We start from the raw sequence: 12918 nt of genomic DNA, 5'->3' as shown, positions 1-12918 counted from the left end.
GGGGGGGCTAGGCTGCCTTCCCTCCAGGGCTGTGTCCGCTGCTGCTCTAGAAGCCCAGAGCACCATTTGGGCTGGCAGTCTCACCAGCAGTGCCCTGGGTCCTTACATAGGAGAACTTAGTAGATGATGGCGACCCAGGGAGTCCTAGAGGTCTCGGTTTGTGCCTCTGAAGAAGCTGCCTCCTCCCTTGTCCGTGGCCCTGAGCTCCACTCCCTTGGGCCATGCATCCGCCCTCATCTAGTGGCTGCTCACGGAGAGGGTGCCTTTCCCTAGGCTGCTGAGCTGAGTGCTTTGTGCTTCGTCTGCGGGGCTGGAGAAGACATTTATTGGAGAAGGCATTCCTCTCTCCTTCCTGAAAGCACCGAGGCCAGCCTTCCCCTGGTCTGTGTTATAAAGGGTGGAGTTGAATTCGCGCCCAGCGACCATGACCAACATCAGCTAACCTGCTCATGGACCTGGGGATTGCTCGAAGCCTGGTGAACACACGCACACCCATCCGAGCCAGGGAGAGAGGGGAGTGCTTTTGAGGGGTTTCTGGAAAAGTAAAGAAAGCATTCTTGGGCCTGCTAGAGCTCTGTGGAAGGTGTGGTGGGAGAATGGGAGGCCTGTGATGGCGATAGCAGGGTTTATTTTCATAAGGAACCCGCAAGTGACCAGACAGTCCCTGGTTGGAAGCAGAACATATGACTAAGCTAGTGAGATATCATCAAAGCTCCTGGAACAGGACTTTGTAGTGAAATGGGACACTGAATACCCTCCTTTGACTAAAAGCCAGTTTAGTGATTATCGGTACTGAAGCACAGTAGCCTAGCGTCAAGTTGGGAGTTTAAGGACTTTTCTACAAGATCCCCATCTGGTCCCATACATGACTGCTGGGAGTAGGAGGAGGGGTTATGTGGGAGGCTGTTAAGGGAGGTGCCAGCCAGGATACTCAGTACAGAGTGGGTCCTGTGGGCGGGCGGGCAGGCTTCCCTGCCCTCCTTCAGCCACAGCACTGGTCCCAGAAGACAGCTCCCTGAGCTAGAACCCATCTGTGAGGAGGGTCCAGGCTTTGTTTGGCTCTGGCTTCTGGGCAGGCCCCTCCTCTGCAGGCTGTGTGCTGAGTAACTGCTCCATCCAGGTTGGGGAGGGTCATGGGGCCCATGGGGGGCCTCACTCTTGGCCATGGTGAGGGGTGGCTGACCACAAGCCCCAGGCTCTGAAGAAGTGCTATGAGGGAGGTCTTTCTTGCCCTGTTGGCCGACTGTCCAGGTCCTCAACCATGGACATAAACAGACCATTCTAGTGGTTGCTTCTAATTCCCCTGCCTGCCACCTGCTTTGGTCACCAGGGTTGGCCGGTGGGAGGAGTGGGATGCTGACAGTGTGTGCCTTTGTTTGTCTTCTGTAGAAGGCGGTGGGTAGCTGGCAAAGGCGAGGCCACGTGCTGGCCCATGTAGCCGGGGCCTGGAAGAGCTGGGGGTGACTTGGGTGTCTGTCCACAGGGAGGCCGACCTGCACTTCAGGTCATGGGGTTGAGGGCTGGTGCAGCTCTTGACAAGGGCGTGTATGTAGTAATCTGTGCATCTGGGAAGGCTGTGGGCCCTGGCTGACTGACCCTTCTGGTTGGGGTGGAACCCTATGGACCAGAACCGTTATGGTGGGGCAGGGAGGGTGCCTTTGAGTTCAGGGAGCCTGCAGGACGGGGTTGTCTGTCCTGCAGCTAACCTCATGGAGGAAAGATCAAGATCAGTGACGACCCCAAAGTCAAATCCATGAGCAGAGTCCTAGCCACTTCACTGAATTCTCCTGCAGGTGGTCAGCTCTCCACGGGGTGTCAGACGCAGGGCTCTCTGACCCACCAGCAAGTCCAGCCACCCTCCTAAAGCACCACGAGCCCACGTCGGTCAGTGAATGGCTCCTCCACCCGCATAACACACTTGCTTTTTCTTCCCTTACTCTCGAGAACAGGCTCATAGGGAAGAAGATGCACCCCCCCACACACACACACACATAAATGTTTGCTGACTAAGTGCTTAATGGGGATGTTTCTATAGATAACCCACAGCTGAAAAGGAAAGGAACCAGCAGGCTAACATCTGAGCTGATGTGGTGGGTAGATAAGGGGAGGCTTATGTGAGCTTGGCTGAGCAGGCTAGGTTCCTCTCAGAGGGCTAGAAGGCCCACCTGCCAGAGGGGTGCCGTCCTTCATTCCCAGACTGCTTGGCCACTGCCCTCTGACATGTGCCAATGAGACCCTCAGGTAGAAGGGAAGACTTCCAGCTGCCTCTGGAATAAACCATGCCGGCCCCACCACAATGGTTTCCATTTGCTCTTGTTCATCAGCATGTTTGTCTGCACGTGCTCTCGATTGTTAGATATTTAAAATAATTCAGAAAATATGGAGGAATCCGGAGCAGAGGCCCTAGAGATGTGCACCCAGGGCTGCCAAAATGAGAAATGCATCTGTGCTGCCATGCGTGCCGTGATTGGCCCTCCAACTCAGTGACAGCTTAGCAGGGGCACCAAGTCCTGGACTTGGTGAGAACAGGTGTGAGACTTAGGAGCCACTTGTGAGTGGTTTCAGTGGTGGGCCACGGCTGGACGGTTGGGGTGGAGGGCCAGTGATGCTGCGGTGGTATGTGCATGGGGGTGGGGCTTTCATGTTTTCTTCAGAGTGCAGTTGAGACCAGAGGAGAACTGTGTGTGTTTTCAGCGCTGGAGTGCACACACGGTTGGGTACTGGGCACAGCAATGCATTGTTTCTCGCCTTGAAGATGATGACTTCTTTCCTCATCTTTCACTGGCTCAGTGGAGAGAAGGAAGAGAAATTAAGATAATTATGACAAATCTAGCCTTCACTGGCGCTAACGGAAGTCCTTGTGGTTTTTCAGAAGACTAAGGGTTCTTAAAACCCAGGAAGAGCCTCTGATGAGGATTAGCAAGCTAGACCTGGGTCCCTGCCCCCTTTCGCTCCCAGGAGCCATTCAGAGGTGCTCTTTGGTGTCTCGTGCACCATCAGAGCCCCATCTCTGTGTTGGGCTGCTCACTACAAGGTCAAGGTCAATAGTTTGAAATCACCAGCAACTCCTCAGGAGAGATGAGGCTTTCTAGTCCGGTAAATAGTTCTAGTTTCTGAAACCCCACAGGGGCAATTCTGCCCTGTTCTATAGGGTTTCTGTGATTCTGAAACAACTGGATGGCAGGGAGTTTTGTACTTGGGTATGCCCCTCTTCCATGTTCCACGGGGTGGGGGCAAGCGAACCTGTCTACCTTGCCACTCCTCTGCCCCATTCTACTGCCTGTGTGATCACATTCCCCCTAGCCCCTCTGAGCATCCCCTGCAGGGTTTGGGACAAGCTTTCCAAGAAAGGTTCTTCTGCGTGTGGTCCAGTTTTCAGGACACGCAAACCCACACTGTCAGGGGTGTGCCCCTGGGAATCTCTTCTCTCTGTTTTTATTTTCAGAGAGACTTAAAGGTTAGTCAACAGTCTTACTTGAGTGCCTGTTCACACCTGCTCCCCCCACCCCCCCCCACACACACACTTTGGGGCATTGCTAGAATTGCTGGGTGGCACAAACATTTAAGCCAGATCCTCCCAGAAGCACCTTAGGAGCTGAGCTGGCAATCAACTTCCCAAAGGTCACTGCCTTGAAAATCCTATGGAACAATTCTACTCAGGCCACACAAGGTCACCCTGAGTCGGAATCCACTTGGCAGCAACTACCAACAACAAATTGCTCACAAGCCCTAAAGTAACCAAAAGTATTTGTTGGCTTCGATTCGGGGCATTTCCACGTGGGGCCGCTGGTCTCAGAGACTAGTAGGATGATGTTTGGATGACTGCTTTGCTCCAGGTGCTGCCTGACTGTGGGGACCAGTGTTCAGAAAGGGGGTGAGTTCTGGTTGGTTGGTTTGCTTCACACAAGTCCGGCACAGAAAGACTTAAAAGTGCAAAGGTGAATTTATATCCTATTCTTTTACCTTTATTTAAACAAAACAAAACAAAAACAAACCCCAAGTGCTAGATCAAAGCAAAACAAAAAAAACGCTGCTGTGAAGTTGATTCCTACTCTATGAAGACAGGTAGAACTGCTTCTGCACGTTGTAAAGACCAGGTTCTGCTTCACTTTCTACTTCATGGAGGGAGAATGCCTCATCTTCGGTGTATTTGAGCTGATGACCCAGGGGGCCACCAGGGGCAAAGGCATATGAAAACGAGTAAGACCTGGTCCTTCTCTAAAGATGCTCAGCGATTAGTGGGAGGCACAGAGTGGTAGACAGGTCCTCCGGTATTAGAGACAAGTAAAGAACCAAGAACCGGCCAGTCCTCTGTCTTTCTCCAGCTCTCTGCCGTCCTGGTGTGCATGGTGTATTGCTTGTTGCTGTGTCTTGATGGGGGGTAGCAGCCTACTTGGGGTTTGTGGACATGGCCTGTTCCCCATCTAACAGAGCCATGCAACCTCACATTGGCGTGCCTTGGGCTTACACCCGGAGACTTGTTCTCTCAGGCTGTGAACTGTTTGGGCTGAATTATATTCTTGGCCTCACTCTCTTGAACTCACCCCTTCAAAATAAGAATTCACAGTACATTGTAATATTCTTCCCATGAAAAGCACTCAAGAGCAGGAATAGGTTAAGAATGACTCATCTATCACCTAGAAATTGAAACATTTTTCATTGTTCAGGGAGGGCGGGATAGACATACGATGGGCCTCCAAATAGGAATGGATACATTGCCAACAGTTTGGATTTTCCTGTTCGTGTTGACAGAGAGCGAGTGAGACTGGGACGGGGCTCATTCCCAACCTGATGTATTTTACCCCATTCTAATCGCTTCTTTCTTCTTTTGTGAGCAGTGCATTGACTCCCGTCCATCACATTTAATGTATTCTGTGCGTGTGAATGCCGGCCTCTTCAAACCCGCCGACTTCAGAATCCACGAGCTGTCCAGAAATGAGATCTTGATGCCCCCCAAATGAATTATGAAAAGCTTTTCATAGTAATATAATTGATCCACTGTTGGCCACACTTATAAAAAAAATCAATGTAGCGTGTTAATATTTCATGAGTGCCCACGTTGCCTGCCAGCTCCTTTGCAATGGGACCAAATGATGAAGAATGAGAATTGTTTCACAGTCGCCCAGCACGGAGAAAAAGTGCCAGGAAAGAGAGTTTGGGGTTGACTTTAAAGTTTGAAGTGCAACAGGGCCATTGAAAAACAACCCTCTGACTCATGTCAGATTGTGATAATTATTTAATGCCCACAATGCAGCCTTGTCCAGACGGATTTACACTGGAGAGGTTTCTTACCCACACATTGTGGTTCTTAGCCGTGAAGAAAGCGGCGTTTGTTTATCATGACATGGGGCATATCTGCATGGCAAAGAAAACACTGCAGATTCTGTCCTCCTCGGAGGCGGCAGGCATTTGGCAGGCGCCTATAGGAAATTAGGTGACCCGTCCTCATGGCTTTTCATATATGTGGGCGCTTGCACCAAGTAGCCGTCGGGCACCTTTTGTTTTTAACCTTTGTCTCCAGCTCTTGAGAGAGAGAGTGAAGCTGCATGTTTGCTTTTCACCCGTGTGGTATGGCCCAGCTGGTGTGCCCCCAGAGCAAGAGCCAGCGGGGAGCTTACCATCTTGGGGGTGGTGGTGCTAAAACTGCCTGCCTCCAGGCTTTTGTTCCCAACACCTCCGTTGCATCTGAGGTCACAAGCACTCCCGATGGAATGCTAACATTTCTTTAAAGAAAGCATGTGTTTGGAACAGGTCTCACGTAGGCAAATCTCATTCAACTTCTTTCAAAGGACTTTGGATTGTTTCAGAGACACCCCCCCACACAAAAAAAAAAAAGTCGAAGAGATTGCACTTTGGACATGGGACGGGTCTGACTTGCCGATCCGTGGTGGTGCTAATGACCCAGACGCAGGACGTCCCACTCCTGGGGAGATGAAAGCTGCAGGTCAGAGAGGGTCGGTCAAGTTCAGCTCCTCCCTGGGCACCCTCCCCTCCTCCCTCACATGCTACTCATAATTGCCTTTGCTGTCAAAGGAGATTCAGTATCAATGGGTTTCTCAAGCTTAGAGGGTGACAGGGAGACATTGAACCAGAGTAGTGTGAAATTGTCCTGAGGCACTTACAAGCTGGGTGTGCAGATGCAATTTATAATTGCACCGGAAATACTTGTAACCTTTATCACCCTTAGTGGTGGAAATGGGAAAATCTATGTGAGGCAGCTTAGCACTGACTTGGGACCGGTAGGAAGCAGTAGAATCCTCTTAGGTTTGGAAAGAGAACTACAAATAGAGAGTAGACACAGAATATAGTAAAAGAACAGTACATATATTTTTAATCCCCCCCATTCGGGCTTATGGTATATTCAAATTTTTAAAATTAAGTTGAATGTTTTCCAGGTCAACTGGACACATGGGAAATACATAGGAACTTGGAACACATTTGAGGGTTTATAGCAGTGGTTCTCAACCTTCCTAATGCCATGACCATTTAATACAGTTCCTCATGTTGTGGTGACCCTCCAACCATAAAAATTATTTTGGTAGCTACTTCATAGCTGTCATTTGCTACTGTCATGAATGAGGTGACCCCTGTGAAAGGGTCGTTTCAACCCCCCAAAAGAGGTCGTGACCCACAGGTTGAGAACCACTGGTTTATAGGGACCACTAAAAAAACACAATTCACTGCTACCAAATTGATACCTACCCTATGGAACAGGGTAGAACTGCCTCTGTGAGTTTCAGAGCCTGTAACCCTTCATAGGAGTAGAAAGCCTCATCTTCCTCCGGAGAAGCAGCTGGTGGTTTGGAACTGCTGACCTTTCTCATCACAGCCCAGTGCATAAGCACTATGCCACCAGGGCTCCTACAGGAACTACGGGGCACATTTTGTAGTTGGGACTGCCCTGGAAAGTTGAGAAGACACAGTATGGAGAATGAAACAAATGGTGACTCAATGAAAGGAAGGTTTTCCTTCCTGCATCCACACCTCCCTCATCTTGTACTGGTGACTGCATCGTCATTACTGGTAGGTAATCCTGGGCTGCTTGTGCAGGGGTGTGGTTTTCCAGGTTATAGCTAACGTTGCAGGAGCTGGTCTGTGGAGCTTGTCTACATTGCTTAGTTCTGCTCTGTGGCAGCCTGGAGTGGCAGTGTGAGCAGTTGCAGCCAGCAGTTGCAGACCTGCCATTAAGTTTGTGGCCAAGCCTTCTTGATCCCCCATTTCTGTGGCTGTGTGTGGTGGAGACAAAAGCCATCTACAGGCGTGTGGATTAAGTGGGGGAATTACATCAAGGCCCTGTTCCTGAATGTTAACGATGAGTAGGAGAGAATAGGTGCGAAGTTTGAGCACTGAGAAAGGGGTGCTTCTGTTTGTCACCTGTCAGGCCACAGGGTGCTGTAGACACCTTCCACCTATAGAATGAAAACCTTCCTCTTTAATTCAGTCCTTCACAGCAAGACTGCCTTGGGTCGCCTTTGTTGGTGGATAAAAAGATTCCCTACATAGGGGTGAAACCCAGTGGGTGATCTAGCTCTCCTGTCCTCCTACCTTTCAATCCCAGGTGGGTAGTGTTCACCTTAGCAGCACCAAGCTTTACTAGCCTGTGCTTGGGCATGGAGCTTTTAAACCTCATCCTGACAGATTCCATTTTTAACACTGACTGATCTCATTACCCATCTCCTCTCTCCACCCCTGTACTGTGGCCACTTGGAAGTAGCCTGCTTTTCTAGCTTCTAAACTAGTTTGATGAACTCGACCTTGAAGTGACTTCTTGGACCTAAAATGTTCATGAGCGAATGGCCAGCCAAGGGTGAGACACTGAGCTGGTCAGTAAACTCTAGGCCTCTGGCTCCCGCATAGCTTGCTGATGATTCCAGGCACCAAGGGAGCAGAGCAGTCTGGGACACGAGTGGTAGATGTTGTATGTTGTCATTGGTAGTCAATCTTCAGGTGATTGTGCAGAAGTAGTTTTTTAATTTTTAAAAAATTCACTGTATAATCCTTTATATCGACAATCCATTTAGGCCTTATGTACTTTTATGTATGGATGTGATAGTTTACCCACCTGAAATCCAAACTACCTGCCAGCAAGTCAATTCCAATTCTATGATCCTATAGGACAGGGTAGAAATGCCCTGTGTGTTTCTAAGTTTGAAACTCTGTGTGGGAGCAGGAAGCCTCATCTCTCTCCCTTGGAGTGAGTGACTGGTGGATTCGAACTACTGGCATAGTGGTTAACAGCCAGATTGTAACCCAGTACATCATCAGGGACCTCTTGTGACATTTCACAGTTTAAAAATGTATTAAGTCTTTTGAATGCATTGGCATGTTTTAAACCATTTGGAATGGTGGGTGGGTAGGAATGTGATGTGGTTGCAGCAGAGACCATGTGTAAGGAAGAGACTAGGGATGGGAGACAATGGGGGGAGTGGGGAGCCAGATGGCAAGAGCTTTAAGCTAGAAACTAGTGTGGGTGTGGTGTGGGGGTGCTGACATGTTCTGATTTGAATGAAATACTAGGGTAATAAAAATACTTCGCTACTGTTATTCCAGTTTATACATGCATGGTCTTCCCCCGGGGTCTCCCCGAACCCGCAACAAAACATGCTTAACTATATTTCTGCAGTTAGTTGATGGCTAGAGACAAGTTCTCTCAGCAATACACTAAGTATCTTAACCTTATTGAGGTCCTTCAACATAACAGATAATGGAGCAAAAAGATTTTTATGGTCACAATATCAAATTTTAATTAAAACTCAGGTGCACATCTTTCTAACTTATTGAAGCTTTGCAGGAATTTTACAAGAATACTGGCCCGCATAAAACAACCCTTTAATTGGATGAAACATTTGAAAAAAGGTTGGACAACACCAAACAATGAGCCCTGAGAAGGAAGCCTATTGACCCCGATGAATGAAGAGACTGTAGTTACCTTCCAGGAAGAAGATGGTGGCATTTCCACTGATGCCATAGCTCCTGAAGTTGGGCTCTCACGTTCAGTACTGTCCATTTTAATCAAACATCTAGGCTTCCTCAAGCTTTCAACTCAATGGGTTCCACCAGTGTGGCACGAGAATCAGGTAGCTCAAGGAAGATCTGTCCACCAGAGTGTGCGCTACCTCTGGGGAGCTGCTCATTCATGGCAGAGAAAGGGCTTTCGGAGAGGACTTACAACCATGGAGGGTGGTGTGTGTGTGGGGGAGGATCTCAGCCCTTTTTTTGCATGCTTTACCTTTTGGTCTTTGCCTTGGCTTGGCCTGCTCCCCAGCCTGTCTGCTCTTAAACTGAGGGAGGCAGATTCTAGCTGTGCTCTCTAGGATTTTAGGAAGGAGAGCCCTTGTTCTCCAGTTGGCTTTTGTGTTAATACCCAAAGCAGGGTTCTGCGAGGCACTCATCCTTTTTTTTAAAAAATCATTTTATCGAGGGCTCATATAGCTCTTATCACAATCCATCCATCCATCCATACATCCATTGTGTCAGGCACATTTGTACATAGGTTGCCATCCTCATTCTCAAAACATTTTCTTTCTACTGGAGTCCTTGGTATCAGCTCCTCATTTTTTCCCTCCCTCCCTCATGAACCCTTGATAATTTATTAATTTTTTCATGTCTTACACTGACCAATGTCTCCCTTAGCCCACTTTTCTGTTGTCCGTTTCTCTGGGAGGGTGTTATATATGTTGATCATTAATTATGATGGGTTCCCCTTTCTCCCCCCACCCCCCACCTTTCCTTTCCCCTCCCGGTATCGCTACTCTCATTATTGGTCTTGAGGGGTTGTTTATCTGTCCTGGATTTTCTATGTTTCTAGCTCTTATCTGTACCTGTGTACATGCTCTAGTCTAGATGCATTTGTAAGGTAGAACTGGGGTCATGATACTGGGGAGGAGGAAGCATTAAAGACTAGAGGAAAGTTGTATGTTTCTTAGGTGATGTACTACACCCTGACTGGCTTGTCTTTTCCTTGTGACCCTTCTATAAGAGGATGTCCAGTTGTCCACAGATGGGCTTTGGGTCTTCACTCTGCACTCACTCTCATTCACATTGATATGCTTTTTTTTTTTTTCTGGGTCTTTGATGCCTGATACCTGATTCCATCGACACCTCATGATCACACAGGCTGGTGTGCTTCTTCCATGTGGGCTTGTTGCTTCTCTACTAAATGGCCACTTATTTACCTTCAAGCCTTTAAGGCCCCAGATGCTGTATCTTTTGATAGCTGTGCACCATCAGCTTTCTTCACCACAGTTGCCATGCACCCATTTTGTCTTCAGCGATCATGTTGGGAAGGTGAGCATCACGGAATGGCAGGTTATTAGAACAAAGTTTCCTTGCATTGAGGGAGTACTTGAGTAGAGGCCCAATGTCTGTCTGATACCTTAATACTTTACATATAAACATATGTACACATATATTTCCCTATCCTTATATGTAAATATATTTACATATGTATATGCCTATATTTAGACCTCTAAAAATGTCCTTTGCCTCCTAATTCTTTCCTCTATTTCCTTTTACTTTCCTCTTGTCCCACTATCATGTTCAGCCTTCATTTGGGGTTCAGTATGGGGGACTCATATCTTAGCCCCAGCTATTATCGCTGAGATAATTACAGGTGCTTTAGCAGCTAATACCTTGCCATTCCCTATGGGAGCCCCTGTGCCATAATGGGTCATGTGTTGGGTTGCTAATTTTAAGGTCAGCAGTTTGAGTCCATCAGCCCCTCGTTAGGAGAAAGATAAGCTGCTTGTTTCCATGAAGCTCTGTAGGATTGCTTGAGTAGGAGTCGACTTGATGGCAGTGGGTTTTTTTTGTTTTTGTTTTGTTTTTTGCTATTCCCTATGTGAAAGCCAGAGCTCTGGTTGTACACTGCAGTGCTTAGGCACTCTGCTGCTGAACCAAAGTTTAGCAACCCAGGAGAGACCTGGAGATCTGCTTCTGTAAAGATTGTTGTTGTCGTGGTTAGGCGTTCCTGAGTTGATTTCTCCACCCATGATGAACCTGTGTGACAGAATAGCACATGGTCTATTTTCCCATAGATCCACTGGGTGAGGAGTTCGAACCACCAGGCTTCCAATTAGCAACCCAGTGCTCCACGGTTACACCACTAACTAGTGCTTCTGCCAAAAAGGTTACAGGCAGGAAGTCCCGATGGGGATAGTTCTCTTCTCTCACATAAGTTCTTATGACTTAAAATGGACTTGGGGGACACCCAACAGGAGCAGCATATGAGAATGAGGAGCCTAGACCTTTGTGTTCACATCCCCGTTCCATTGCTTTCTTGGCCCGTGACCCTTGTCTTGTATTGAGTCCTTTCTGAGCCTTACTCTTAGTGAAAACTTGATAGGCTCACCGGCAGTGATGCAGCTGAAAGGGTTGAGAAGTTCTTAGAGCCCTGAGAAAATGATTGCCCATCATTCCATTGCAATGTGAGCCTGGAGGCGACCCCTGCCAGAGTTCAGTCTCTCTCTACTTTTCCATCTCTATAATGGGACCATAACCAAGACATTCATTGGGCAGGGATTTAAACCTCATCTGTGAAACTCTGAGATGTTTAGAAGGTCTGTGGGTGAAAATAGGCTACCTTCTTTCTTGGGAGGAGTCTAAGGTGTGTGGGCTGTGGTGGGTCTAGACTATTCGTTGGTGTCTACCAGTAGGGTGACCTAGGTAGACTTTCAGGCAGCATCTCGTTTCATTCATGGCTTAGCTCTCTGGATTGCACTTCGCCCTGTGGGCTGCGGCTGTGGATGCCCTGGTTATTTATGTTTGGCACGTCAGGGCTGTGCCTCTGATAGTGCAAAGTTAGTGCACAGCCTGGGAATCCTGCTGGATGAGCCAGGGAACAGTGATACTGCACCTCTCTAGTGAAAGCAGAGCTAAACCACTGAGCAGGAAATGCCTGTCCCACCTGGGAACAGCAGTCACACAGAGCCGGGAGGCCTCTGAGCGTCAGGAGGCTGGCATTAATTGCCGGCATATGCAACACAATACTTGTACGATGTTGACCAAGTCTGTTCATTGCTTTGCAGTCCAGATTTCTCAATAAATTAGTTTACCTACAAAATAGGAGGATTGCAGAAAGAAGCTAAAAGCTTAGCCATTATTTTCATGATTGAGACAATATGTTGGGGTTGATGAATCTTTGTTTTCAGGTGTATGTGTGTGTGTATCTATCAATCCTATACCATAGCCCAGGCATTGCATCTAAATGGACTTGTTTCAATTCTTACAACACCTCTATGAGAAAAGAACTGTGTTGTGCCCATTTAAAGATGGGAGAAGTTGAGGGGCTTGGAAGTTAAGCCCCAAACCTAGGAAGTGGAAAAGCAGTGGTTTGAGGCTCGGGGCTTGGCCTCAGAGTCTGTCCTCTGGGTCACTATGCCAGCCTGCTCCAGGTTAATCAGCCTGGCGTCTGTAGATAGGGCATCCATTCTCTGTTCAAGCAGTTTGCTTTCATTTGGCAACATGTAAGCATGTCTTAGTCGGACAACTGATGCTGGAGCACCAAGGGTTCTGCGGTCAGCTCTACTCTGTGAGCAGTACCCCAGTTTCTTATGGAGAGTCACCGTCTGGTTGCTTCAGGGAGTTTAGGGACTTCGATCTCCTTTGCTTGGACAATTGTGCCTTTGTGTGCTAGGAATATGGCAAGTCACAGCTCACTATTTTGTTTTGACCTAGATGCAAAGTTCACTTGCTGTATGACGGAAAGATGCTTCTTCCTGCTGTTTCCCCTTGGTGGTACACACACACACACACACACACACACACACACACACACACACACACACACACACTTGTTCGTTCCTGTGGGAGCTCTGTGGCATAGGGCTTTGTCAACTCGGCCAGGCGCATCACCAGCTTACACGCAGCCCCCGTGGCTGTGGAGTCAGCAGGACACGCACTTAAAATTCAGCATGGCCT

The 12918-nt window shown here is 48.2% G+C and overlaps 1 protein-coding gene across 4 annotated transcripts in view; it reads left to right on the top strand.

Moving 5' to 3' along the window:
• The window catches only part of TEAD1 (TEA domain transcription factor 1), a 219926-nt gene that overhangs the window by 73756 nt on the left and 133252 nt on the right, over positions 1 to 12918 (top strand). The window lies entirely within an intron of this gene.

The sequence above is a fragment of the Echinops telfairi genome, unplaced genomic scaffold, assembly GCF_000313985.2.
Source record: "Echinops telfairi isolate 266 unplaced genomic scaffold, ASM31398v2 ScPeMD7_60;HRSCAF=208, whole genome shotgun sequence".
Classification (NCBI taxonomy): domain Eukaryota; kingdom Metazoa; phylum Chordata; class Mammalia; order Afrosoricida; family Tenrecidae; genus Echinops; species Echinops telfairi.
Note: the sequence above shows the minus strand (reverse complement) of the source record. Positions and strands in the feature narration are given on the sequence as shown.